The sequence below is a fragment of the Gekko japonicus genome, unplaced genomic scaffold (genome assembly GCF_001447785.1).
Source record: "Gekko japonicus isolate JY-2015 unplaced genomic scaffold, Gekko_japonicus_V1.1 scaffold520, whole genome shotgun sequence".
NCBI lineage: Eukaryota > Metazoa > Chordata > Lepidosauria > Squamata > Gekkonidae > Gekko > Gekko japonicus.
Window position 1 is genome coordinate 652,760 of NW_015169188.1, and position 12,034 is coordinate 664,793.

The 12,034-nt window shown below is 45.2% G+C and overlaps 1 protein-coding gene across 5 annotated transcripts in view; it reads right to left on the bottom strand.

Moving 5' to 3' along the window:
- STAU2 (staufen double-stranded RNA binding protein 2) overlaps nucleotides 1-6,927 on the bottom strand; it is a 241,275-nt gene extending 234,348 nt beyond the window's left edge. For 3 of the 5 annotated variants that reach the window (XM_015416212.1, XM_015416213.1, XM_015416209.1), the window contains exon 1: nucleotides 6,645-6,927. The gene's annotated coding sequence lies outside the window, so the exon portion shown is untranslated. Of the gene's footprint in view, nucleotides 1-6,221; nucleotides 6,393-6,585; nucleotides 6,608-6,644 lie in introns of those variants that run through there. The other 2 variants (XM_015416211.1, XM_015416210.1) reach the window with 2 other exon arrangements.
- Between the last annotated feature and the right edge of the window lie 5,107 nt (nucleotides 6,928-12,034).

Below are 12,034 nucleotides of genomic sequence, written 5' to 3' on the forward strand. Positions count from 1 at the left end.
TGAACTTGCTGCATACAAACCAGATACTCTACAACTCAACCAAAGCCCATCCTAATCATGCAGTGTCAAGAAATGTCTCTAACGGGAAATTTGTAATGTTTTGTTTGCGGGAACTAGAGAAAACATTCCCCTTAGACCTGGTTTTATTATACTGGGAGTTCTGGAGAGCTTATATTAGAACAATGTCCCCAGATGAATGACAGCATTCCATTCCATACAGGGGATGGGATGACTGTTACAATATACAAACTAAAATTCAGTCAAACTAAAATTCAGTTAAGAAGCCATTTGTGGACCTCAAATAAAAACTACATACATAGACTAAAACATTGACCTCCTTAATTTGGGGAATGGGGTTGATGCAAAGATTTTAAGTATTTGGCCAGGATCAAAATGCCCATACAGCTCTCGGTATGCTCTCAATGTAACTTTAGACATTGTTTGAACATACCTGGCTCAATACTGCATGACAAATTACAACCAGGTTGTAATATACCATTGGGTTCAAAGAAAAGCTTAAAATGTGTGATTTGCTCAAAGCAAGGTGGAGTTGATGATTTTGTATGCTACGTATTATTTGTGAGAGAGAGGACAGAGAGAAACTCCCGATTTTACAGAGCAAAATCATATGCAGTTATACCAGTCTAAGCCCACTGATGGGCTTAGAGTGGTGGGAGAAAGCTGTAAAGGTAAGGTATCAAGAGATACTAGGTAAAGCACTTTTAATGACCCAGCATGCTAGAACACTGCTAACCTTTTGGTTTTCTAATGCCAAAACAGAACATCATGCTGCTGGAACTCTTACTTTGAAATACTTTCCCTCAATTACAATGGAATTACCCAGGGGTCATTTTGTAGAAAAAGAGGTGCAGGAGCTCATTAGCATAACTTATTTGCATATGCCACACCCCCTGACATCACCGGAAGTGTGTCAGAAGGCAACACCCACCACTCAGGCTCCACTGGACTGTTTTGGATTGGTAGCTATTGGGGGAGGGGGAACGTGCAGATCTGCCCTCACAGAGGAGGGAGAGCTTGTATCTAAAGGCGGGCTGGGGGGGGGGGGCTCTGCAATTTACCTGGCTGCTTCTTTCTCCTTGTGGGCACACTGAGGGCTGCTGGGAGCAGGGGGCGGGGCTTGTTGCATGTGCCCGCCCTCTGGGCTCCTTACTGCCGGAGCTCCGCTCCTGTGCGCTCCCGCAGGAAATGACCCCTGGAAATACCTATCAAGTTTGAATCACCTGTACCACTGGCTCACTTTACAAATGCATTTATTGACATATTAAGTTTAAATTTACTTCTGTTAGCATAAAACAGTATCTCTACACATGTCCTCCAGCTCCCTGCAAAGATATTCATTGTCCTATTATGGATTTCTATGCTTATGGCAGCAAATGATGGAAAGCAAGCTCACAGCATAAGCACTCCTATAGCGCAATCCTAATGATTTCCATGGGCTTAGAATGGAGTAACTCGGCATAGGATTATACTGTTAGAGTTGCTACAAGGTAGAGATTTATGATGGGAATGCTGTTTTCAGCAGCTTTGTACCTGTTACGTGCAACTCTGTGCTGCTAAGACAGACATCAGGCTAGGTACTCTTGAAATAAAAAATCTAGATCAGAGGATTCATAAATTTAGTCCAGCATGGCAGTTATTTTCTTAAGGTGTATCTTACGGTGAATTCTTTCAAATAGCTGTCTACTCCTGCAGCAACAATAAAATAATTAATGATCTGGAGTTGGGAATAAGATGTGAAGTGGCTAAATTTGCAGATGACGTAAAATTGTTCAGGATGGTGAAAACCAGGGAGGATTGTGAGGCACTCCAAAGGGATCTGTCGAGGATGGGTGAGTGGGTGTCAACGTAGCAAATAGGGTTCAATGTGGCCAAGTGCAAAGTGATGCACATTGGGGAAAAAATCCTAACTATAAATGCATGTTGATGGGGTCCGAACTGGCAGAGGCTGACCAAGAGAGATATTTTGGAGTTATAGTAGATAACTCAATGAAAATGTCTAGACAGTGTGCAACTGCAATAAAAAAGGCCAACGCTATGCTAGGGTTTATTAGGAAGGGAATTGAAAACAAATCAGCCAGTATCATAATGCCCCTGTATAAACCAATGGTGCAACCTCATTTGGAGTACTGTGTACAGTTCTGGTCACCACACCTCAAAAAGGATATTATAGCATTGGAAAAAGTGCAGAAAAGGGCAACTAGAATGATAAAAGGGTTGGAACACTTTCCCTATGGTTAAAACACTTGGGGCTCTTTAGCTTGGAGAAATGACAACTGAGGGGTGACATGATTGAGGTTTATAAGATTATGCATGGGATAGAGCAGGCATTCCTTTCTCACAATACAAGAACTTGTGGGCACTCAATGAAATGCTGAGCAGTCAGGTTAGAATCACAAGCAGGAATTAAGATTGCTGGGGAAAAGATCAACAACCTCAGATATGCAGACGATACCACTCTAATGGCAGAAAGTGAAGAGGACCTCAAGAGCCTCTTGCTCAGGGTAAAAGAGGAGAGCGCAAAAGTGGGCTTGAAGCTCAACATCAAAAAAACTAAGATCATGGCATCCGGCCCCATCACGCCTTGGCAAATAGAAGGGGAAGTCGTGGAAGTAGTGACAGACTTCACGTTCCTGGGATCCCAGATCACCACAGACTGTGACTGCAGCCATGAAATTAAAAGACGCCTGCTCCTTGGGAGGAAAGCGATGGCGAACCTAAACAGCATGATAAAAAGTAGAGACATCACCCTGCCAACAAAAATACGCATGGTCCAAGCAATGGTATTCCCAGTAGTCATGTATGGCTGTGAGAGTTGGACTATAAGGAAGGCCGAGCGCCGAAGAATAGATTCTTTTGAACTATGGTGCTGGAGAAGACTCTTGAGAGTCCCTTGGACTGCAAGAAGATCAAATCAGTCAATCCTAAAAGAAATCAACCCTGACTGTTCCCTGGAAGGCCAGATAATGAAACTGAAGCTCAAATACTTTGGCCACCAAATGAGACTGGAGCACTCACTGGAGAAGACCCTGATGCTGGGAAAGATTGAAGGTCAAAGAAGATGGGGACGGCAAAGGATGAGATGGTTAGATAGTGTCATCGATGCAACGAACATGAAATTGAGCCAACTTCAGAGGACGGCGGAAGACAGGAGGGCCTGGCGTGATCTGGTCCATGGGGTTGCGAAGAGTCAGACTCGACTGTGCGACTGAACAACAACAGGTTAGAATGGATAAAAGGAAGTACTTCTTCACCCAAAGAGTGAATAATGCGTAGAATTCACTGCCACAGGAGGTAATGGCGGCTACAAGAGGGAATTAGATAAACATATGGAGCAGAGGTCCATCAATGGCTATTAGCCACATTGTATAGATAGGAACTCTCAGTCTGGGGCAAGTGATACTCTGTATTCTTGGTGTTTGGGGGAAGCAACAGTGGGAGGGCTTCTAGTGTCCTGGCCCCACTGGTGGACCTCCCGAAGGCACCTGGTATTTTGGCCGCTGTGTGACAGAGTGTTGGACTGGATGGGCCATTGGCCTGATCTAACACTGGCTTCTCTTATGTTCTTACGTTCTTAATTCATTTCTGTACTGCCATAGAGCCAGTTCACTTTATTCCCTGCTGAGCTGACTCTGGTACTGGCAAAGTAACTGCTGGTATAAACTTGTGACAATATAAAAGCAAATACATTCTTCTTACTATCAGATTCCTTCTCTCTTTTTACTATGTCTTTTCACTATGTTCTGTGTGTTTAAAGTGAAGGTCTGTAGGAAGTATTCAATTTAAAAATTCTACAAAAAAAAAGTCAAGGCATTAGAGGGGATGTATGGCCCAATCACCTAATAAGTGCAACCTCAGTATGAAACCCTCTGTGTCACACTGGCCATATTTGTTAGCATGTTAAATACTTGCAGCCTAGTCCTACCTATGTTTATTCAGAAGTCCCACTGATTTACTTTGCTTAATAATGTACAGTCTTTTTGTCTACTGTGACAGCTTTGCTCATCTAAACAAGGCCTTTTGAAGGTGCCACCCTGAAAGCCTATGAATACAGCAGCTACTCACACTTTACATCCATAGAATGTGTATGTGTTTTAACTTTCAGCAACAGTATCAAAATACCTTTTAGTTCCAGATTATGGGATTAAAAACATGGCAGCTCTTATCCAAAAGAAGAAACCATTTACTGAATGCAGCCATGGAAACAACTGAATAGGTGTTACTTCACTATTCATTTTATATTTGTTCCCTGTATATTACCCCTATTTTATCTAAGTTTCCAGGCAGATCTGATACAATACACACACACACATACTCCTTGCAGATTTGACCATAATAAATGAAATGTAAAAATATACAACATAGTGTCCAATTACACATACTTTACTGTGCTTCTGGAATTTGCTAGTTCAATGGGCTAATCCTAAATACATCTATTCAGAAGTAAGTAGCATTGTAATGAATGGACATTAATATTTGTAAAATGTTCATAACCCACTATTTGATTTAAAACTATCCAATGTTTAGATGGGAAGAGGAGAGAACTGAGGAAGATCCTGCTGGCTTGCTGCAGCAACTGAGGTTCATTTAGGCTGACAGCCCACTTCTGCAGGTATTGGGGGGGGCAGAGACATGATGACTCTAATCGCTTTTGGCTCTTAGTCTGTAGTTTTCAGCCTAGGACCTGTACAAAATCAGTTTGCCAGATCCAAACTAGCTGAGATTTGTTTGTTCTTGTTGTTTTGCAGTTTAGGGCTTTGTGTGTGTGTGTGTGTGTGTGTGTGTGTGTGTGTGTGTGTGTGTGGGCACTGCTTTAGGTCTCTGGGGTAGGGGGGTGAGCAGCCTAAAAATACTCGCATAAATAAAAGTTTCCTTGTTTCACAATAGATGTTCATCCTTTATTAAGCCAAAGGGAACAAAACTAAGCAGAGATCAGGTCTTGTATTAAAGAATCTGGGGTATTTAAGCACATCACTGCTTTGTCATTTCTTGTACAACCTTCTAGAGGTACAACCTCTACTTTCACCACTGGTAGTACTTGAACACTAACATTACATCCTTATATCCCCCAAGAATAGAGCCATATCAGCTGCTTATTGTTCCAGCTCTGGAGTGGGTGCCTCTAGGGTTATTTTAAACATATTACATGTTCAGTAAATGCAAAATGCATCTGAAAAACTGCAAGCATGCTAATCCCCCAGCAGAGAGGAAAAGAGTAACTTTTATTGAATTCACTTTTGTTAGTGTATGTACGACCTTTTGGCTAAGCAGGTGAGTGCAGAATTCTGCACTCTTTAATAATTTATTCTAGTACTTGTCTAACATAAAGTGTTTCTTCTCTCTCAACACATTTACTACCTGGAATAATACCTCAACCAGAATGGATCAAGCTACACAGAGCCTAAGTATTTTAGCACCTAAGAATGTAAACTACAAAATCCTTAGTCCAACTGTTAGGTCAACCATGAACTCTTCTGGTTGACCTAGGCAAACCAGATTTCTTACCCACACGAATCTGCAGTTTAGAGATAATAATACCAATCTACCTTACAGAATTGTTGGAAGGATTTCTGAGTATTTTGAACATTCCAAAAGCCTTTTTTTTTAAAAAAAGCTGAAGGTATAGTGCAACAAAACACAGCCAAACTGGACACAAAATCATATTAAAAAAAAGTTTTTAGAGGAATGTATAGCTAATGGACTACCTGACCAATCAAGAATTCCTTATTCCATTAATAAGCCTTCTACCTAAATGAATGTTACCTGTCACTCACATGGGTTACTTTACCTTCCCAAAGCTCAACCTTGATATGGGAAAACAGATCAGGATTCATATACTCAGCACTTTGACCTAGGAACAAGCAGGTGGATCCATTCACAGATCAATACCCGTTTTCACTTAACCGATCCAAAAAGTCACACCCCTCCAGGGATAACTACGAAGGTAAGCCATTGAACAAGTTACCCGTTTTCTGAGTTAGGAACACTGTAGCAATGCAGTTTATTTTCTTAAGTACGGGGGAGGGGGGCACTGTAAGGGGGAAGAGAACTAGTTTTCTCCAGAGAACGTCACTTATTCCAAGCCACTTCAGTTCCACAAAACAACGAGCGCACTTCACTCATTTCAAACCCTGCAGCTCCCGTTGCCAGGAGGCGGGGGGAGGGGGGAGGCGTGCATCCCGCAAGGCAGAGCTCGATCTCACCTGTGTGCCTGCTGCCCCCTGCCCAAAAGGTAGCCGACCTGTATCGTGAGCGAGACGACAGCCCCCTCCCCCTCCTGGCGGGGGGGGGGCGTTTCCTGGGGCAGGCAGCCGGGAGAGAGAGGCTGAGGCGCAGCAAGTCGCTCTCCTTCTGCCAGGCCTCCGCCGACGGCGCTTCCATTCCCCCCCCCCCCGCCAGTCCCCTGCCACCCCACCGGCAGCTGCCACCGGGACAGAGGCGGAAGGTGAGGGAGGCGGCGTCTCTCTCTCTCTCTCGCCTGCTGGCAGCCACGGCGGCACCCGCATCTCCTCCTCCTGCCCACCTCCTTCGCCCGGGCGCCGCAGCGCTTGTAGCCCGTGGTCTCACCCGGTCCCTCCCGGTGTCCCAGCGGGGCCCCTCCGGGCACCCTCCACGGCCTCGGTTACCTGGTTCCCAGAGACACTTTGGTGACGCCTCCAACATCGGCAAACACTAAAGAGAACTGACCCCGCCGCGCCTCGGCCCCCGGCGGCCACAACCAACCACTTCATCAACCCCCGCTGGCCGGCCACGAACACAGGCCCGTAGTCGCCGCGGCCCGCTACTCGGGCGCCGCCCCAGAGCCGCAGCCTAGGCCTCCCCGGCCCATCCCGCTATACGGCCGCCCCGCCAGAGGCCTCCCCGCGCGGAACGCGCTCCATCACTCCCCCCTCTTCTGCCAGCACAAATGGCCCCGTCCGCATCCCCTTCCCTTGCGCCTCCCGGGCGATGCAGAATACCCCACGCCCCCTAGCGGGAGCTCCGGCTGCAACGGGACTGCTTTTCGCACAGCAAGAGAGCGGAGCCGGACCCATGAATTAGCGAGAGCCCGGCCGAGACACAGGCGTGGGGTTGGACGCAAAGATCCTCAGGAAACAAAAGAACCTCCTCAGGAAGGCTCCTCCATTAGCATGTCCATAGCCTGGGGATGACTCAGCCCTACCCACCTTCTGGAGTAGATATAAATTTACTGCCTACCATTTTCTTCTCACCTTGACATAGAGAGTATTCCAACTTTCTGTGTTTATACCTCTGAGGATGCCAGTCACAGTTACTGGCGAAACGTCAGGTTCTATAATGCCAAGACCACGGCCACACATCCCGGAAAATCTACAGCAACTAATGAACTCCAGCCTTGAAAGCCTTCGACAACAAATTGCTACTAACTAGAAATATTCCTGACCTTCCAACCCCAAAAGAGAACATTTTCCTCAGTGTTTTAAAAAGAGCCCAGAAGAGGATGGATACCAAAAAAAGAGGACATATCTTCTAAAAAGAGGGCATCTGGTAACCCTACTTTAGTCAGTAATGTGTTTATCCTCTCCCCCCCCCCATGACATTTCTTGGTCCTCTGATCCTGCTGAGCCTTTTCACAATTTTTTTTATTTTCAGTTTTGCATTTATTTTTGCCTAGTAAGGACTGGCTACATGCATGCAACCAAGAGGCAGGCTCTAATCCATGGAAGTTAACCTTTGAAGCAAGTGACAAATTTTATCCTAAGGTTCATGCAGTCTACAGTTTTGTTGTTTAACCAAAAAACTTAATGATAAGAAGAAAATGCAAACATTACTGCGACTATCAGTGTCACCTTCCTGGGAATAAACCACGTTAAATATACCTGAGTAGGATTCAAAGTAGACCTGCTTAGAATTGCACTGCAAAATAAAATAGCTAGTACAACAAACTAAGTAGGATCACACATTTTTGTCTTGGCTCAGGAAGGATGGCTGTAGAGCAAACTAATTTATGCAGTCGCCAAATCGCTCGCTCATAATTTTAATGCCAATAGCTCACAAAGTAGATTTTTTTGCTCACAGGAGTCCATTCTTGAAACAAGATTAGAGGGGGGGGGGGAATCACAAGGCACCAACTCTGAGTCCTAAATCAGAGGACCTATGTTATAGTCCTATGCATGGTGCTCCACGGTACACAGTGGGACTTGGGAGTTTACAATGCAGTCAATATATGTCATGTATTTAAAGCCATAAAACCCAGGCCCATAACCAAGATTTTTTAATTCAGGGGGCCTTTAAATAAGTCAGGGGGCACCCTGCACAGACACACACACCCCCAAGGGAGCACCATAAATAAAATTAAAAGTTGGAAGTTGGGGAGCTTGTGGTGGATGGGAAGTTGGGGGGGGGCTTGGCAGTAAGTCATGGGGGGGAGCAGGCCCTGGGAGGCCCCACTGTAGCTACAGGCCTGATAAAACCTAATATAAAAATCTTTGCTTGAAAAGAAACAAATTGAAAAGAAATATACTAATAAACTCCCCCATCTCCAAAGCTAATCTAGTTGCGTCCTCCCCATAGTTCTCTCTCCCACCAATAGTTGATAGAAGAAGGGATTGGAATCAGAGTGCAAAAGGACTTCCCTTTCCCTGCTATATCCTTCTGATTCGCCACTTGCTTTCCTAAGCTTTTTATGGAGAAAAAAAGTCATCAGACAGAAAGGCTCAAAGGAATGAGTTATGACCCTCACATTCCCTTCATTTTTGTTTAAACTCCCCAAGGTACCCACTGGAATTCAGGGTTCCTTAGGGGGCACTTCTCTCCCCCTCACCCAGCTGGGGTGACATCAATATGCCGATGACACCTAGCTATTTCTGTTGATGGGCTGGCAGCCGGATACAGTCCCCAGGAATTTGGGCGAGGGTTTGGATGCTGTGGTAATATGGTTAAAGCAGAGTTGGCTGAAACTGAATCCAGGTAAGATGGAGGTTCTGTGGCTTGGGGGGGGGGGAGCCTTAGTTAGGTTGCCAATTCCCTCTTGAGGGTGTGCCTCTGTCACCAGCACAGACTGTCAAGAGCCTGGGTATAACATTGGATCCCTCCTTGTCTATGAAGGCCCAGGTTGCAAAGGTTGCCAAGCCGGCATTTTTCCAACTGTGCCAATTTAGGCAACTGGCTTTCTACCTCTCTTGCCCCGACCTAGCCACAGTAATCCATGCAACTGTCTCCTCCAGGATAGACTACTATAATTTGCTGTACATGGGCCTATCTTTGCGCCTGACTCAAAAGCTCCAGCTGGTCCAGAACGCAGCCATGCAGGTCCTTACCGGGACCCCTCAGACAGCATACATCCAACTTGTGCTGCATGAACTGCACTGGCTTCCAGTGGAGCACTGTATCAGGTTCAAGGTTTTGGTCTTGACCTTCAAGGCCCTTAGCAGTCAAGGACCTACATACCTTCGGGGCTGCCTCTCTCAGTATGCTCCTGGAAGAGTGTTGCGCTCAAGGAATAAGAATCTCCTGGTGGTCCCCAGCCAGAGAGAGATCCGGCTGTCCTCAACCAGGACCAGGGCTTTTTCAGCCCTGGCCCCTGCCTGGTGGAACTCTCTGCCAGAAAACATCCGTGCCCTGCAGGAATTACTACCATTCCACAGGGCATGTAAGGCAGAGCTGTTCCGCCAGGCATTCAGTTGAGGACAGCAATGGGGACAGTATGACATCTGGCACTTTCATATACTCTCCCTCTCCCTCACAACCTCTTACCCTAAGGAGGCTGGAGAGCAGTGTTCCCTCTAAGCTGTGGAGTCTTGTGAGCAAAAATTCTACTTTGTGAGCTACTGGCATTAAAGTAGTGAGCAAATAATTTGGCTGCTGCATTAATTAGTTTGCTCTGGAGCCCTCCTTCCTGAGCTGAGACAAAAATGTGTGAGCCAGAGGCTAAAAAACTGTGAGCTAGCTCACACTGACTCAGCTTAGAGGGAACCCTGCTGGAGAGCTGAATTTCCCACCGCCATCTTGGACTGTATACTGTTTTATTTGATCTTTTTTTGGTAGTTTTAATGTTGGTTTTAATTTAAATTATTTATTGTATGCTATTCTGTTGTAAGCCGCCCTGAGCCCCACTTATAGGGAAGGGCAGCCTAGTGAATCTAAATAAATAAAATTCTATCCCACTCCATTCCCTGCCAAACACGGCTCAGGGCAGCTTACAACAATCAAAACACAATAATTCAGCATATTACAATTTCAAATCCACATTATTATAAATTAAAACCTAAGACAAACCATGAGGATACGATACAGCAAAATAAAGTTCAATAATCAAGATTTCCATGGTGTGATCCACTACAGCATGGCAAAGGGGGCCTTTTCAGATCTTTAAGACAGGACAATGTCATCTTAAAATGGGTCACATTAGATATCTTTTGTTAACTTTCTCTCATGGTTATAATGGTACCAAATATGAAAAAGCTAGCTAGATTGTGTAGATATATATTCAAGAAGCAACATTTACAAATGTGTATTTTAATAAGCTGATGCTGAAAATGTGGGTCTCATAAATTTTTTCAAATGCAGAATCATAGACCAATGGAGGAAATTATACCTTTATTTCTTGGTCTAATGACCAGCAAAAACGATACTGGTATGGTACACAACAGGTTGCAGTTTTTCTAATTTTTGCCCTGCAATTCCCTTGCTTTCACTTGTCTAAAAATGGTCTGATTATCCTTTGTATAATGTATTTAGCAAACCTTGATTGCTCAGAAATGATGGAGATGGGCTATCAGTGTGCCCACTTCTTCCCATAGGCTGGCAAGTTTAGCTTATCCAATCACATCAAAAGTTATAGGTTCTAATATCTTGGACTTGAGGGCTATGATAGGGCATTCAGCTGTCCTCTCCCAGTTTGGTGTTGTGGTTAAGTGCGCGGACTCTAATCTGGGAGAACCGGGTTTGATTCCCCACTCCTCCACTTGCACCTGGCTAGATGACCTTGGGCAAGCCGTAGTTCTGATAAGAGCTGTCCTTGGAAAAGAGCAGTTTCTGTCAGAGCTCTCTCAGCCCCACCAACCTCACAGGGTGTCTGTTGTGGGGAGGGGAAGGGAAAGGAGTTTGTAAGCCACTCTGAGACACCTTTCGGTAGTGAAGGGCGGGGTATAAATCCAATCTCTTCTTCTTCTTCTTCTTCCCCTACATGAAGTTATCACGATCAGATCAAAGAATTCAGTGAGGCAAAACAGACAAGGAAGTGGCACTTTTGCAGTAGTGCAGCACTACAGGAAAATTCTTGCACCTTAGATTTTTAAATTTAATTTGTGTGGACCAGAATTTGTACCCTGCAGAACATGGAAACTTTGTGGAACATTTTTAAACAGAGTCCTGTAGCACCTTAAAGACGAACAAAATTTGTGATAGGGTATTTATTTATTTATTTATTATTTAAATTTATACTCCGCCCTCCCCTGTAGGGCTCAGGGCGGCTTACAGGCAAGATAAAACTTGCAACATAAAACAACAATACAAAATTACCAAAATATATACATTTTAAAAGCATATTATACAATTTAAAAACCCATCCTCAATCACATGGAAGTGCTCGGTGAAACCAGGACTCCCAACCCCCCAAAAGATGGCGGGATAGTAGGAGACAGTCTATAGTGTCGCTATTTATTCAGATGTTCCAAAAGATCTTCCCGGGCTCTTTTCAAGGCCTCCACCAGCCCCCCCCCAGATGGTAGCATAATGGGGGGGGCAGCGGCCCCTACTCAAAAGCCTGGTGGAAGAGCTCCGTCAATTTCACATCCCTGGGGCCCGGAATAGATAACAAGTTTTGGGCCCCAGACCGTAGTGCTCTTGGGGGAACATACGGGGAAAGGCGGTCCCTCAGGTAGGTTGGACCCAGGCCATATAGGGCTTTATAGGTAAATACCAGCACTTTGAAGCGAATCCGGTACGCTATTGGCAACCAGTGCAGCGCTTTCAGCACAGGCTGTATATGGTCCCTTCTAGAGAGACCCATTAACAGCCTGGCCGCAGCATTCTGCACCAGTTGCAGCCTCCGGAT